This window comes from Cetorhinus maximus, chromosome 3, assembly GCF_964194155.1.
Source record: "Cetorhinus maximus chromosome 3, sCetMax3.hap1.1, whole genome shotgun sequence".
Classification (NCBI taxonomy): domain Eukaryota; kingdom Metazoa; phylum Chordata; class Chondrichthyes; order Lamniformes; family Cetorhinidae; genus Cetorhinus; species Cetorhinus maximus.
The window spans coordinates 178,382,063-178,399,473 of NC_135881.1; the positions used below are offsets into that span (position 1 = coordinate 178,382,063).

The 17,411-nt window shown below is 40.2% G+C and overlaps 1 protein-coding gene across 9 annotated transcripts in view; it reads right to left on the bottom strand.

Annotated features, from left to right (window-relative positions):
* Window positions 1-17,411, bottom strand: part of LOC144679064 (engulfment and cell motility protein 1) — a 272,728-nt gene that overhangs the window by 47,500 nt on the left and 207,817 nt on the right. Inside the window, exon 1 of one of the 9 annotated variants that reach the window (XM_078539335.1) lies at window positions 8,787-8,968. The exons of 7 other annotated variants lie outside the window; for them this stretch is intronic. The gene's annotated coding sequence lies outside the window, so the exon portion shown is untranslated. Of the gene's footprint in view, window positions 1-7,728; window positions 7,837-8,786; window positions 8,969-17,411 lie in introns of those variants that run through there. One more of the 9 variants, XM_078539334.1, reaches the window with a different exon arrangement.

The window sequence follows — 17,411 nt, forward strand, 5'->3', positions numbered from 1 at the left end:
TTGGTGGCGGGCGGGCAGCCGAACTCCGCTGCTGAAACGGGGCCCGCCGCCATTTTGAGTGGGCGGGCCAATTAAGGCCCGCCCAGCGGCCTGCCCGACGGGAAGCGCTATGCGCTTCCTGTGCGGGGGGTGGAGGGATTCCCCAGCTGTCAAAGTGCGCTCTTTCGTGCATGTGCGTGAAAGAGCGCACTGCTCCCTGAGACTAAATGCTGCCTCAGGGAGATTACTGATAGTATCAAAAACATTAAAAATATAAAAATTATTAACATGCCCCCTTCATGTGACTATGTCACACGACATGGGATATGTTAATAAAAAGGACATAAACTTTATTGAAGTTTTTAAAAACGGACATGAAACCTCATCCCGCCAGTGGATGAGGTTTCATGTATTATCAGAAGCCCGCTGGGGCTCCTGGCCTGCCCGCCAGCCTTAAGGTTGGACAGGCAGGGTCTTTAATTATCTTAATGACCCTGTCAATGACCTCAAGTGGCCATTGACAGGTCGGCGGGAGGACAGCTGATTTCGCTGTCTGCCCGCCTTCCTAAAAATTTAAAGGGACCGGGATGATGTCAGGGGTTCCTCCCGACGTATCCCGCGTCATTTTCCCGTCGGCGAGCGGGTTCTGCCCCCAAATCACCGACGGGAAAATTCTGGCCATTGAGTGCTGTACTAGTGGTGGTGCCATCTTTGGATGAGACTTTAAGTTGAGGCTCTGTCTGCACTCTCAGGATACTTATGATTTATTCTTTCATGGGATGTGGGTGCTGGTGGCTAGGCCAGCATTTACTGCCCATTCCTAAATCCCTTGAGAAGGTAGTGGTGAGCCAATTTCTTTAACCACTGCAGTCCACGTGCTGTTAGGAAAGGATTTCCAGGATTTTGACTCTGCGACAGTGAAGGAATGGCAATATAGTTCCAAGTCAGGATGGTGTGTGGCTTGGAAGGGAACTTACAAGTAGTGGTGTTCCCATGCATCTTCTGCCCTTGTCCTTTGAGATGGTAGGAGTGGTGGGTTTGGAAGGTTCTGTCTAAGGAGCCTTGGGGAGTTACTGTAGTGCATCTTGTAGATGGTACACATTGCTGCCACTGTACATCGGTGGTGGAGGGAGTGAACATTTAGGGTGTTGGATGGGGTGCCAGTCAAGCAGGCTGCTTTGTCCTGGATGGTGTCAAGCTTCTTGAGTGTTGTTGGAGCTGCACTCATCCGGGCAAGTGGAGAGTATTCCATCACGCTCCTGTCTTGTGCATTCTAGATAGTGGACAGGCTTTGGGGAGGCAGGAGGTGAGTTACTTGCCGCAGAACTCCCAGCCTCTGACCTGTGTTTGTAGCCACAATATTTGTAAACGATCATACAAATTAACAGCAGTAGCCCATTTAGCCCCTCAAGCCTGCTCTGCCATTCAATAAGATCATGGCTGATCTGACTGTGGCCTCAACTCCACATTCTGCCTACTCGCGATAACCTTTGACTCTCTTGTTAGTCAAGAATCTCTCTACTTCTGCCTTGAAAATAGTCAATGACCCTTCCTCCATTGCTCTCCAGGGAAGAGGGTTCCAAAGACTCATGATCCTCAGAAAAAAATTCTCCTCATCTCTGTCTTAAATGGGAGACCCCTTATTTTTAAACTGTGTTTCATAGTTCTAATCTCTCCCACATGGGGAAACACCTTATCAGCATCCACCCTGTCAAGTCCACTCAGGATAACATTCCCATCCCAAGTATCAGTCGAGTGAACCTTCTCTGAGCTGCTTCTAATGCATTTATATCCTTTCTAGGATAAGGAGACCAAAACTGTATACAGTACTCCAGATGTGGTCTCACCAACTGTAGTAAAACAACCTTACTTTCACATTCCATTCCCCTTGCAACAAACAACAATATTCCATTTTCCTTCCTAATCACTTGCTGTAACTACACACTAACCTTTTGTAATTCATGTACCAGGACACCCAGATCCCTCTGTACCTCAAAGTTCTGCAATCTCTCTCCATTTAAATATTATGCTAATTTTCTGTTCTTCCTGCCAAAGTGGACAAGCTTACATTTCCCCACATTATATTCCATCTGCCAAATTTTACACATTCACTTAACCTATGTCTCTTTGCAGACTCCTTATGTCTTCTTCATAATTTACATTCCTACCTATCTTTGTGTCATCTGCGAATTTAGCAACCATACATTCAGTCCCTTCATCCAAGTCATTGATATAAATTATATATGCAGCCCCAGTATTGCCCCTGTGCCCCTCCGCTCATCACATCTTACCAACCCGAAAATGACCCACTTATGCATATGCTCCGTTTCCTGTTAGATAACCAATCCTCTATCCGTGCTAACTTGTTACCCCCTACACCATGAGCTCTTGTTTTGCATTGTAACCTTTGGTGTGTCACCTTGTTGAATGCCTTCTGGAAATCTAAGTTCAGCACAAGTCTCCCTTTATCCATGTTGCTTGTTACTTCCTCAAAGAAATCTAATAAATTAGTCAAACATGATCTCCCTTTCAGAAAACCATGCTGACTCTGCCTGATTGCATTGAGATTTTCTAAGGGTCCCACTATAACCTCCTTAATAATAGATTCCAGCAATTCCACTATGACATATGTTAAGGTAATTGGCCTGTAGTTTCCTGCTTTCTGTCTCCCTCCTTTCTTGAATAGAGGAGTCACATTCACTGTTTTCCAATCTCATGGGACCTTTGCAGAATCTAGGGAATTTTGGAAAATTAAAACCAATGTATCTACTATCTCAGGAGGCATTTCTTTTAAGGTTCTCGAATGTAGGCCATCTGGTCCTGGGGACTTGTCAGCTTTTAGTTCCAATAATTTTCTCAGTACCATTTCTCTGGTGATGGTAATTGTTTTAAGTTCCTCCTACTCAATCATTGCCTGATTCACAATTATTTCTGGGATGTTATTTGTATCCTCTAGAAGACAGCCACAAAATATCTGTTCAATTCATCCACCATGTCCTTATTTTCCATCATTAATTCCCCATCCTTACTCTCTAGAGGACCAGCGCTCAGTTTACTTACTCTTTTCCATTTTAAATACTTGTAGAAACTCTTATTATCTGTTTTTATATTTCTAGCTATCTTTCTCTTATACTCTAATTTCTCCCTCCTCATTAATCTCTTAGTCATTCTTTGTGGTTCTTTACATTCTGTCCAATCGTCTGACCTGCAACTCATCTTTGTGAAATTATATGCTTTCTATTTTAATTTGATACTATCTCTAACTTCCTTAGTTAGCCATGGATGGTGCATCCTGTCCTTAGAGCCTTTCTTTCTCACTGGAATGTATATTTTCTGAGTATTCAGAAATATCTCCTTAAACGTCCGTCACTTCATCTCTTCCGACCTATCCCCTAACCTAATTTTCCGGTTCACTATAGCCAGCGTGCCTTCATGCCCTCATAATTACCCTGATTTAAGCTTAAAACACTAATCTTAGATTCATTCCTCCCTCCCTCAAACTGAATGTGAAATTCAATCAGATTATAATCACAGCTACCTTGGGGCGCCTTCACTATGAGGTCATTAATTAATCCTGGCTGGTCCAGTTCACTTTCTGATCAATGGTAACCCCCAGGATATTGATCATGGGGGATTCAGCGTTGGGAATGCCATTGAATATCATTAGCCATCGCATGGCACTTGTGCAGCGTGAATGTTACTTGCCACTTATCAATCCATGACTGAATGTTGTCGAGGTCTTGTTGCATATGGACACGGACTGTTTCAGTATCTGAGAAGTCACAAGTGGTGCTGAACATTGTGCAATTCATCAGCAAACATCCCTGTTTCTGATTTTATGATGGAGGGAAGGTCATTGATGAAGCAGCTAAAGATGGTTGGGCCGAGAACACTACCTTGTGGAACTCCTGCAATGATGTCCTGGGACTGAGATGATTGACCTCCAAAAACCACAACCATCTTCCTTTGTGCTAGGTATGGCTCCAACCAGCGGAGAGTTGTACCCTAATTCCTATTGAGTTCGGTTTTGCTATGGTTCCTTGAAGTCACACTCGGTCAAATGCTTGATGTCAAGGGCAGTCACTCTCACCTCACCTATTGTGTTCAGCTCTTTTGTCCATGTTTGGATCAAAGCTGTAATGAGGTCAGGAGCTGAGTGGCCCTGAAATAATCCAGACTGAGTGTCAGTAAGCAGGTTATTGCTTAGCACTGACAACATCTGCCATCACTTTTCTGATGATCAAGAGTAGACTGATGGACTGTTAAGTGGTTGTATTTGTCCTGCTTTTTGTGGACAGGACATACCTGGGCAATTTTCCACATTGCTGGGTAGATGCCAGTGTTTGTAGCTGTATTGGAACAACTTGGTTAAGGGCACAGCAAGTGCTGGAGCACAATTCTTCAGTACCGGAATGTTATCAGGGCCCATAGCTTTCGCAATATCCAAAGCCTTCAGCTGTTTCTTGATATCACATGGAGTGAATCGAATTGGCTGAAGACTGGCACTTTAGATGCTGGGGATCTCCAGAGGAGGCCGAGATGAAATTAGTTTGAGGCTTCTCACATCTGGGTAATGTTGATGGTGAAGACTGGTTACTTTTGGCTTGCTACTTCAGGCTGAATTCAAACACAGGTCCCAGAGGTGGAAGAATAATGTGTTGGACACTCATCAACATTTGAGTGTCTTTAGAAATGACCACCACTCCAAATCAATTAGCAGCCACTAGCAGTGCAGTTACATAACACTCTTGGATGCTGAAAGCACTCAAAATCAGCCGGCATAGCTTTTTGGTAAACAGACACCGCAAGTTCCATTATTTATCAGAGAATTTGTGTCAAGTAACTAAATGGCAATACATCAAAAGCATCCTATGTCTAAGGGACACATTATTGGGATATGATACAAATGTGGCACAGAGGATATGAATTGTTCAATACACAACAACTACTTGTACCTCTAACAGCTTTAACATAGCAAAACATTCCAAGATGTTTCACAGGAATGCAATCAGATAGTGTAGTCACTGTTGTAATATAAGGGAATGCAGCAGCCGATTTGAGCACAGCAAGGTCCCACAAACAGCAGCAAGTTAAATGACCAGATAATTTGACTTAGGCACTGAATGTGGACAAATGAAGTCTCGATTTGGTTGCAAAAACAGAATTACCTGGAAAAACTCAGCAGGTCTGGCAGCATCGGTGGAGAAGAAATCAGTTAACGTTTCGAGTCTTCATGACCCTTCGGCAGAACTGAGTATAGTTAGGAGAAAGATGAAATAGGATGAAGTGAAAGATGAAATGAAAGATGAAATATTTCATCTTTCTCCTAACTATACTCAGTTCTGCCGAAGGGTCATGAAGACTCGAAACGTTAACTGATTTCTTCTCCACCGATGCTGCCAGACCTGCTGAGTTTTTCCAGGTAATTCTGTTTTTGTTTTGGATTTCCAGCATCCGCAGTAGCTTTTAGCTTTTTGTCTTTATCTCGATTTGGTTGTCTCATCCAAAAGATAAGTTTTAAGAAATGTCTTAAATGGAGGAAAGAGAGCTAGAGAGGCAGAGGGGTTTAAGGAGGGAATTCCAGAGCTAATACCGTTCGGATCTGCAATGGTTCAACTTAGAGAAAAGGCACTGTGCAACAAAACAAAACCGGAACCCAAACTTCCCCAAACACATGTTTGTTGAATAACCTTATGTACAGCAGAGGGAGGAGACTTTCGCTCCCTAAATTCAGGCTGGATTCATACACAAGTCTAAAAAGATCGTTAGCCAGCCCACTCAATCATATTGGAGCATCTGTATGAACGATCACTACTGATCAATTATTAGTCCAAGCTGAGATAAACAAACTCATCACAAACTTTACTCATTCTCTGTTTGTCCTGAGCTTGCTAATCTCTCCTGGGGCATGAACTAAAGCAATGCAATTGGTTCCAGCACCCCTGGTTTGCGGAATAAAAGAGGCCCATGTTTCCATTCCTGATTGGTGTCCAATGATTCCTGCTAGAAAGTGCACATGCATTGAAGTTGGGTAAGGACAGGACTGGCTGTAATGCCACCCACAGTTGAATGGGATTCCAATGCTCACCATCAATGCTCAGACAGGAATAATGGCTACTTGAGTGAGAGACGCCCCATAACTGAAAGCTTTTCTGCCATCAAACATACCCAGTAGCCTAAGGTCCCTAATTAATGGTTGAGCACACAGTGTTCAAAATCACAAAGCATGTTAGACTGCAAAGTTATCCAAACATAAGGGCAGAATACCATGTAATCTGCGCATTTTCTTCCATTAGGAAGTAAATCAAACAACGCGTTTCCATATCACTACATCCTCCATGAAAACAACTAATAAAAATTAATGGTCAAAAAACCTTTGTAGTTGGTGGAGCATTAACAAAGCCTTCACGTTGGCAGTTTCGTTTCTAGGTTACTAACACACTGCCATTAGCTTTATTAAACAGAAAGGAAAGAATGCAGCACTTCTTAGATTTGTGGGGATTATTTTCATCAATTGCAGAGTTTACAATACTGAAGCACTTGTGGTGTTATTTTTGATTAATAACCTGGTTTTAAGCTGATAGATATGAGTTACAGGTTAAGATAATTAAAGATCTGTGAGAAACTACAAATTGGGGAGCTCTGTAAAATTTGATAACCTCAAGCTTTAGGTAATGAATACAAGCCCTAGATCCTTAATTATCAGCAAGTAGGGCCTTGGCAGACACTATCCTTTATTTTTCAGCAAGTAGCCCCATTAACATCGTACCATTAGGGTCATTTTGGATCAATTGCTCGCAGTCTTGCTGCTTGAGTCAAAAGGTAATGGAATCAAGTTCCACTCCAGAATTTGAGCACGTAATCTAGACTGGCACTTCAGCTGGGTACTGAGAGAGTGGTGTATTGTCACGGGTGCCATCTTTCAGATGAGATGAAAGAAGAGCAGCACATGAACAACATGGCCAAAATATAACTCTGGCCTTTTACTGCTATGGGTATTCTTCTTGTTTATGGGACCTTGCTATATACAAATTGATCACAGTGTTAACGATTTCATTGGCTGCAAAATGCTTTAAGATATCCTGGGGTCATGTAAAGAGCTATATAAGAAAGAAAGATTTGATTTATATAGTATATTTCACAACCTCAGAATGTCCCAAAGCATTTTACAGCTATTGAAATATTTTTGAAGTGTAGTCACATTGCAATGTAGGAAAGTGCAAGTTTTCTTTCTTTCTTTACAGAGTGACTGATACCAATGAACCAGGGAAGGCAACAACAACAAACACAAATCTGTAACAGGCTTGACTTACAGCTAATCTCTCGTAAAATTTCTCGTCTCCTTCCAGCATTCTACAGATCGCTAACAGTATTAGCTCCCACATCACTGTTATGATTCGGAAGCATCTTCCCACAAAAGGAAGGAGGGTAAAGAACTGGAAGAACAGGCTCTCTCAGAACCACTCCTGCACTTTTCCTTGCAGTTAGCTTCAGGGTAGCATCGTGAAACTCCAAAGGATCTCAATCTCAAATCACTTTCTTTTGCCATGCAACTCAATTATCCAAAGATATCGTCGTGTGAGAGAATAACCTGGTAGGTGGACCATCAATTCATGGAATTCAATTGAGCTTTCCAAATTATATAGCCAACAATACACATAGCAGAGGATCCTTCACACCAACCAGCCCCCCACCACCTCCTTCAGCACAAGCAAAATCCTCACCTAGAAATTGTTTTGAGACACTTACCCTAAAATACAAGGCACACCAGGGTCATGCTGAACGGAATACTTATGTGACGGTTGAACCTATTTCAAGATTTAATTCGTGCAGCTTTCAGCCAGGTCTGCTCATTTGAGATCCAATAAAACCAAGAGAACTCCTCCTGGACTGCACTGGAATACAGACTAATCAGTATTTACACAGCTCTGCTTATTGTGTTTATATTAACAGAAGGACTGCATTTCGGGCCAGAACTTGGTAGAGAGGCTGCTGAAAAATTGGAACATAACTTTAGTACACCACTCGTATCAGCCAACATTAAGTGCACTTTATGTCCCACATTTCAGGAATTCTGGACAAAAGGAAATCCTACAGAACAAGTGATATATGTTCTCTGGGTTTTCTGCATCTGTATCCAAACAGCCTCTTAATATAGACCTGACAACACAATTTAAAGTCACTTCAGACAATTCTGTTGTCCAAAGGAAATTAGATCATTAACCACCTTTAGTTTACTGTGTCTATTCACTATCAGACTGGTATCCAGGACTGGGTTATTGAATGTAAATATTATTTGTTAATGAAGCAGGTTTCATTTACACGGATGAATATCTTACCAAGGGCGAGGTCTCTATAGTCAAGGTAAATAATTACATTAATCCTCTGTTGCTGTCAGTGATCCCTACATTCTATTCATTTTATTTTTGGGAATATTTTCCCTCACTGATAAACAGCATTATTAAGCATTAATAAAGTATATGTTAAACAGCAGTCTCTACCCCACTGGGCATTATAATGGTGGAATTGCAAAGTCACAACTGTTATCGTTTCAATTATCAGGACATCAAATCTATAAGTTTACAATGTATGAGGGGAGAAATCCAATGGGAAAATAGAATCTCCGACGAAAGGGCTGGGGGGGGGAAGAAAAGCTGGGAAACTTGCGAATCCCAGAGCAACAGTCCTACCTCTGCCAGTTTATACAGATCAGGGGAATTAACATGCAAATTTTAAAAAATAAAAAATAACTCATAAATTCAGTCAATAGCTGTAACCGAGGACAGAGAAATATAACAACTACTCACACAGGCGCTGCTGGTCCATAGTGGCAGGTTGCAAACCTATATTTGCAGAGCTCAAAAGAAAGGCAAGGGGGGTGTAGGTAGGGGTTGCAGGGGGTGGGTGGATGATTGAAGAACAACAATCTTGTTCCAATATTAACAAGACACTAGTAACAGAATGGTTCCCCAATGGAGCTCTTTTAATGCAAAATATTTTAAGAGAAAACACCTTCAATCTGTCTAAGGGAGATGAGCTGGTATCAGTTTTAAGCAGCAAAGCTCTAAATCTGAAGAGGAGTGAGCAGCTTTGCCTGTGTTTATAGAGTAATCTCTGCCTATCGATGTGCGGATTGGCTGGTGCTTCTGTGCAAACGTCCAATTGCGGGAGATGGCTAAAGATGTCGAAATGCCTGCCCACTTCTTCAGCATCCCTCGGCAGTACAAGCATTGTGCGCACACTAACAGCCTGATCTTATGTATATCAGCCTGTCAGGCAGGAGATATAGGAGCACGACAATTAAGCAGAGAGAGAGAGAGATCAAATCCATTAAAATCACCAATGTGTCATGGAGCGCAGAGAGAGAAAAAGAGCTTGGGCTCAGTAATTACCATTTCCCATTACCATGGAAACAGACTCCGGCAACAAGTCAAAATCTGTAGTGAACATCTGCTGTCAGCCTCATTAAAAGCATGGCCCATCTTTTTATACTCATTCTTAATTTTAACCCAGAGGCTGTCAGAATTCTTTTTTGTCTTTTGCCTCCGCCTGCAAGCAAGAAATATTACATTCTTCCACTGTTTACCCTCCAGTCCAATTCTCCCTCATCACAAAACACAAATAACTGGAATCTATTCCCTACAAACAGTTCCTTTAATTTGATAGCCTCAAAATTTGATTTACCAAAATGATCAAGTTATGGCCTCTCAATATCACAGAATATGCACCATATTATTTTTTACCTGATTTTTCAAGCATCATGCCGTGATCGGTTAAAAATAAATTTAACCTGCCATCTCTTAGATTACATTTTGCTTTTTAATGGTTACAAGGATTTCTTGGGTTTCACACCGACTTGATACCTATTCCATTTGAACCCTTCAATTCTAAAGTTGCAATAGGCTAACATGATGAGAATTAGCATCTGTAATTGGTTAAGTGTGTAAAACTTACTGCTAGCATGACAGGAATGAGACTGACACAATGTTTTTACAGTCAGCATCTGAACAATAGGCTGGTGGTACATTCTGCCCAGAAATGGTTAATACTCAGAGCCACAACTCCCCCCCACCCAAACAAAAGAGTGACCACAGTGTGAGATGGTCAGACTTCCCTTTTCCCATTTTGAATTGAATCCCATCAAAGGCAGGTCACCTTCACTATAATCATATTTTTATGAGTTATTCTATCAAAGGTCTAGGTAGTGTTTTTTTTATAGCCTCCTCATTGTGCTATGAAACACAGACTCTTTACAGTGTCAGCTGGAAGCACTCTCTCTTCAGAATGTATTTGTATGTTCGAGTTCCACTTCAGAGACTTGAGCACAACATAAGATGACACTCCCAGTACTGTACCGAAAAGAGAATTACACTTTGGAGGCGCTGTCCTTCACATGAGATCTTAAAGCTGTTGGATAGATGTAAAAAGATCGCATGATACCATTTCAAAGAAGAGTGGGCAAGTTCTCTCCTGGCCAATATTTCTCCCTCAACAAATATCACAAAATTAGATGATCTGGTCATTTATCTCATTGCTGTTTAAGGGACCTTGAGATGCACAAATCGGCTGTGTTTTCTACATTGCAACAGTGACCACACTTGGAAAGTACTCCATTGGTTGGCCTGAGATCACAGAAGTCACTATATAAATGCAAGTCCTTTATTCTTAAATATTAATACTGAAATCAAAGGCAACATTTACAATTCCTGCTTCTACAAATAATTCAATTTAATTTTTCAAACAAAACTGTAGCATTTTTAATCTTTTTAAGTGATGCTCTATGAATAGTCTATTCCATAGACTATTTTATTGTTTTAATGCTTTGAAATGCAACATAAAAAGGAACTTGATGATGGTAATGAAGACATATTTCCTTTTTTACTCCCTTAATTTACATAACTATAAGCTTTTAATTCTGAACATTTTGAAGTGTTATAAAACCCAGCTATCATTTTGCATATTGAGCAGATGCTTAAGGGATTTACAGGCTGCACCATCAATCTCCATAAAAAGCATTTTACTAATAATTCAGGAGAGTCTGACAAGTCCCCCTGGTGGTTAGATCCCTGATTTTCTCTAAAGCATGAATCTGTGAAGAACAGATTTGTAAAACATATGTCCGATATCACCATTAAACTCACAGGCCTCCAAACCTTTCCTCTCATAAGTGACAGGAGCAATAGCACAAATTTCAGAAAGAGAGAGAGACCTCCAGCCCAAGGAGCCAGAGCCATTTTCATAGATCAAACCCTGACTATCAGGGAACTATTGAAGTTTTGAAGAAGAGCAATGTTGGATTCAAAACGTTAACTCAGTTTCTCTCTCCACAGATGCTGCCACACCTGCTGAGTTTTTACAGCATTTTCTGTTTTTATTATAATATAAAATTAGGTGACCAGAAATGCAGAGGGTAAAGTAGACAAGGTCTTCCTTTTACCTTATATAGCTACAATAAAACAGCTTTTAATTTGTGCTATACACCCCTCTGTTATTGCAACTCAAAGCTTTAGTTCATTCTTTACTGCAACTAAATACTTGTAGTTTCATTGATTTGTAATCTCCAAAGTCTTTCCTGATCAGTTCTACTGTACCATTCAACACAATAGATTCCCAGTACAATTGAGATGTAGGAAGTGAATATTCATTTGACCGACTGTTAAATTGAGTAAATATGGGGCTTCACAGCACAGCCTGTAACAGGTCTGTGGGATCAGATCATGAGTGTGTGAAAGGGATCATGAGAAATGATAACGTCTTTGAAGGCTAAAGCTGTGCACTTGGTTCCGATACAGGTAAAGTTCAATCACAATTTAACTAATTAAAATGTATAGCTGAGGCACTAAAATAACAGTAAAGCATGTTCTGAGTATTCGGCTACATTTTCTTTGATCATTTCTCACAATAAATACATTTCCTGATGACGTGACATGGTTTGACTGATTTTTAAACATAACACTTGGAAACTATCATTTGCAAAATTGGAACAGAAGTTAAATTTGAGTAGCTATCAAAAATCTGTGACATGAAATCCCGTCATCTTTTTAAACAGAAATTAGATCCTCAGGAAACTGAATAGCAGATTTGAAAACCCAATTAGCTGAGATTTTTATATGTTTTAATAGTATTTCAGTGAGCTGGTATATCATCTTGCTTTTAAGGGGTGCAAGATCTGGAGCGCAGAATATAAATACCAAAATCTTCCTTCTTGGATTCTTCAGTCTCATCATGTAGTGTCATGCTACCCACCTGAAAATCATTTGGAAGTAGAAATTGAATGAAAGTTGTGTAGTGGTCCTGCACATTCCTCCAATTTCACCCATCAAAATCTCTATGGTTTCCTCCATAACGATCTATATTTTAAAAAATTATTGCTAAGGCAAAACAGTAGAGCTTTCTTTTTCTTTTACTTCTTCTGGTGATACTAATTAATGCTCAGTCAATTAATGCTAAAGGGCAAGCATGACTGGTGAATACTGATGAGAACTGGAATTAGATTTCACTGGAGTATACAGCCACAAATGTTTGAAATGTTGCAGGCAGCCAGCTACCTGCAAATGTTGTAAGTGGGTATGTTTGTGATTGTGGATCAGCCAAAGCAAGATTCAAAAGCCTTGACAATGATATGGGGCATTATTTCAGAACTGAAGTACGCACTTCACATTAGCTAGGCCTACCTAGCCGCACTGTCATCCTCTATCCTTAGTCCTATGCAAACTAGCTGGGTCAATGATTATTGCATCAGTCAAAATAAACCCTTACTTTACTCTGTTAAATAAAACAGAAACTCCAATACAGCTACCATGCCCAATGCCAAATTTAACAAAACCATTTCCTCCCTTTTTTATTTTCTTGCTTAAAAATGAGGAAATGTTATTGTCAAATGGTGTGTTACGCAGGGAGTGATGTAAACGCCATAATTCCACGTACATGTTTGAGGATTAAGCTGATGGCATCAATACTGTAAGTTTCCCAAAAACGGCTTTACAATGGCCTCAACCTGCTTTGAGACTTGGTGATGACATCACTCCTTCTGTCTCTCTTTAGATGTCAATCATAGTATTCTTGTCTTTTGAGTCAGATGCCTGCAGGTTCAAGTCCCCACTCTGGAAACTTGAGTACGTAATCTAGGCCACGCTCCAGTGCAATACTGAACGAGTGCTGCACTGCCAAAGGTCTTTTGGATAGGACATTCTTGGTCTTTTTTAAAGGTGGACATAAAGGAGCGCAAGATATTTTTTCAAAGGAGAGCAGGGTAGTTCTCCCACTATGTTGGCCAACATTTAATCCTCAACCAACATCAATAAAACAGACATAAAAGCAAAATACTGCGGATGCTGGAAATCTGAAATAAAAATGTGCTGGAGAAACAGAGCAGGTCTGGCAGCATCTGCGGAAAAAGAGTATATGTTTCAAGTTCCGAAGAAGAGTCATCTTGGACTCGAAACAGTTACTCTGTTTCTCCTTCCACAGAAACTGCCAGACCTGCCAAATTTTTCCAGCATTTTCTGTTTTTATTTCAATAAAACACAGTCTGGTCATTGTCTCTGCTATTTGTGTACCTTGCTGTGTACAAATTGGCTGCCGCTTTTCCTACATTACAGTCGTGACTATTCTTCAAAAGGTACATCGTCAGCTGTAAAGGGCTTTCCTGAGGTTGTGAAATGTGCAATGCAATTGTAAGATCTTTCTTTTCTCCCTTCTAACTGTTACAAACATTATTCAGTTATTGAATAAGGGGTGCTTTTAATATTCTAGTATCAGTATTCTAGTATCAGTGGAATAACTATACAGACTTACCTCATCATTGAACGTCAAGCCTTTGCTTCCAGGACTGCCACTGATCCCACCTCCTCTGAAGACCTTCCCTACCCAGCCCCCAAGCTCACAGTCTGCCAACCATGAACAGCCCACTTCTACTTTCTTTCCAAGATCCATAAATAAGACTGGCCTCGTGGACCTATTGTTTCAGCCTGTTCACGTGCCACTGAACTGATATATTCCTATCTCTACTATCTTTTTCTCCCCTGGTCTAGCCTCTTCCCATCTATATCCGCTTGGCATAATTGGGTACTGCCAAGACTGATGTCGTGGTTAATACAGTTTTCAAATTGTAAAATGTCCTCTGACACTCCTGTGTCCATTGAAACTTCTTGTTCTTTTTTAATGGTTCAGTCAGTGGAGCAACCACTCAGCTAACATTTGGTACAAATTTCCAATAAAATCCACTCATGCCCAGAAATCTCAATACTTCTCATTTTGTTGTAGGCACGGGGAAATCCATGATAGCCTTGACTTTCATATCTCTCGGAGCCACCTTACCATGTCCAATGGTATGGCCTAGATACATAACTTGCACTTTTGCAAGTTCACTTTTAGCCAGGTTCATCACCAAATTAGTTTCTTGTAATTGAGTAAATAATTCTTCCAAATGCTGTAAATGCTCCTCCCACGTCTGACTTAAAACTATCAAGTCGTCAATATAAACAGCACAATTGTTCAGACCTGCAATTACTTTGTTTGTCATTCTTTGAAACATTGCAGGTGCATTTTTCGTACCAAACGGTATGACTTTAAACTGATATAGTTCATCTGGAGTCACAAAAGCCGATATCTCCTTTGCTCTCTCTGATAACGGTGCTTGACAATATCTATTTAGCAAGTCAATCTTTGTGATAAATTTTGATTGACCCACTTTCTTGATACAATCTTCCAACTGTGGTATAGGATATGAATCCACTTTTGTCACCACATTCACTTTTCGGTAGTCCACAGACAGTCTTTGTGTTCCATCTGGTTTTGGTACCAGCACAATAGGCAAACTCCAGTTACTGCAACTAGACTCAATGATATCATTTTGAAGCATGAATTTGACTTCTTTCTGTACTTGTGATAACTTTGCCGGATTTAATCTATAAGGATGTTGCCTTAATGAAGATGAAACTTCTATAGACACATCATGTATAGCTAAATGTGTCCTTCCCAACTTATTTCCACAAATATCTTTGTATGGCTGCAATAGCTTTTACAAATCACTTTGACACTTGTCTGGAAGGTAACTCAATATTACATTTACATTTTCAAGTACCCACTCATTATCCAATTTGAAAGGAAAATCAATTTCAGAATCCTGCATTTCTACCTCTTTCCCATTATCTACCACCACTAACACTTCCTTTTGGTTCTCTTCCCTGTCAAAAGTACTTTTTAAGCATATTTACATGACACGCCTTCTGCTTCTTTCTTCTATCTGGAGTATTTATTAAATAATTTACTTCACTCAGTTTCTTTTCAATCCTGTAAGGCCCACTAAACCTTGCCTTTAATGAGTCACCCAGTACTGGTGACAGAACTAATACTTTCTCTCCAGCAGCAAAACTATGAGCTGTAGCTTTCCTATCTGCTTTCATTTTCATCACTTGCTATGATATCTTTAAATGTTCCCTAGCCAACACAAATCCTCAGTCCAATCTCTCTCTGAAATTTGATACATAATCCAGGAGAGTAATTTCTGAATTTTGACTCACCAATTTCTCATGAATCAATTTGTGGTCCCCTTCCCTCATGACCATAAACTAGTTCAAAAGGACTAAAACCAGTCGATGCATTAGGAGCGTCCCTAATAGCAAAGAACAAGAATGGAATTTCCCTATCCCAATCCTGCAGATAATTCTGACTATACACTCTCATCATGCTTTTTAGAGTCTGATGCCATCTTTCCAAAGCCCCTTGTGATTCAGGATGATAAGCTATTGACTTCAACTGCTTTATTCCCAAACTGTTCATTACTTCCTTAAACAGCTGTGACATAAAATTTGAACACTGATCTGATTGTATTTCTTTAGGTAAACCATATCTTATAAAAAATTAAGTTAACTCTTCCACAATTTTCTTCTTGTAATATTTCTCAATGGTATTGCTTCAGGAAACCTGGTAGACACATCCATTATTGTCAGTAAGTACTGAGTCTCACTTTTAGTCTTAGGGAGGGGTCCCACACAATCAATCATGACCCTAGTAAAAGATTCTTCAAATACTGAAATGGGAATCAAAGTGCTGGCTTAATCACTGCTTGTGGCTTCCCTATCACTTGACATGTGTGACAGGTTCTACAGAATTTGACTATATCCCTATGCAACCCAGGCCAGTAAAAATGTTTTTGTATCTTCTCCTGTGTCTTTCTAATTCCTAAATATCACCCAATTGGAATTTCATGAACTTTCCTCAGAATCTCATTTTTATATCCAAATGGTAGTACAATCTGATGCACCTCCCTCCAGTTTTCATTTGCTGAAACATAAGGCCTCCATTTTTTCATTAAAACATGACCCTTAAGGTATTAACATTCTGGAATATATTTTGCCTCTGTTTCTGAGTAAGCTGTCTGATACAAATGTTTTATTTGTGAATCTTTTTTCTGTAACTCCACTAACCTCCTTAAGTTAAACACTTCAGCTGAATTGTCTTCCAGTCCTTCCTGAATAACCTTATCAAACACAGTGTCAGCTAATTGGATTTCCGCCCCTTCTCCCTGCCTTTGAACTTCCTGTTCTTCTTGTTTCAACCTATGAGCCTGTGATCTCGTTATCTCACAATCTGCAAACAATCCAGGGTGCTCTCTCTGCAACACTTCTGTTGAAAACACTTCTACAGGCTGCTCAACTACCATCCACATTTGTGATCCAGCTATATCAAAAATAGAACCCCTGCAATGGGCATTTTTTCCACTGTTCCAACAATCACCTCACCAGTTTTACGCTTACTCTTTAAATTTACCTTCCACAATGGAATAGGTTTAGCATCTCCATGGACTCCACTTATTATCACCTATTCCTGCAATACGCCCTCTGAACAACAAATGTCACTATCCCACCACATTAAGGATTGACTAGCCCCTGTGTCTCTTAACATTTTAACATCTTTACCTACTCAACCCTGTATACATGGAAAGACTTTCTCTTTGTACACAAAATCTTTAAACATTTCTGCAACCTGCTCCTCCGAATCTCTTGGGTAAACTGTGAACACATTCCCACTTCTTTACCTATCACTGATTATCCCTGTTTTATCTGTGCACAAACCACTGGTTTTTCCTGTGCCTGAACCTCAGAATCCACAGTATTTTTACTTCCAATACTTTTCTGCACCCCTATAATTCCAACAGATTTTCCTTGCAGTTTCCAGCACACAGATTTGGTATGTTCAACTTAGTTACATTGAACATACCTCAATTTTCGAATGTCACTTGTACCCTCAGAACCTTCCTTTTTATTCTGAGAAAAAACTTCCACCTACTCATTCTCTTCCCTGAATACCCACCTTCCTTTCACTTTCCCACTTTCTATTCTTTTCTGATTGAAAAGGGTGACGGAAAAAAGATTTAGCTCTATGAACGAACTCATAATCATCAACTATCTCTGCTGTTTGTCTTGCCG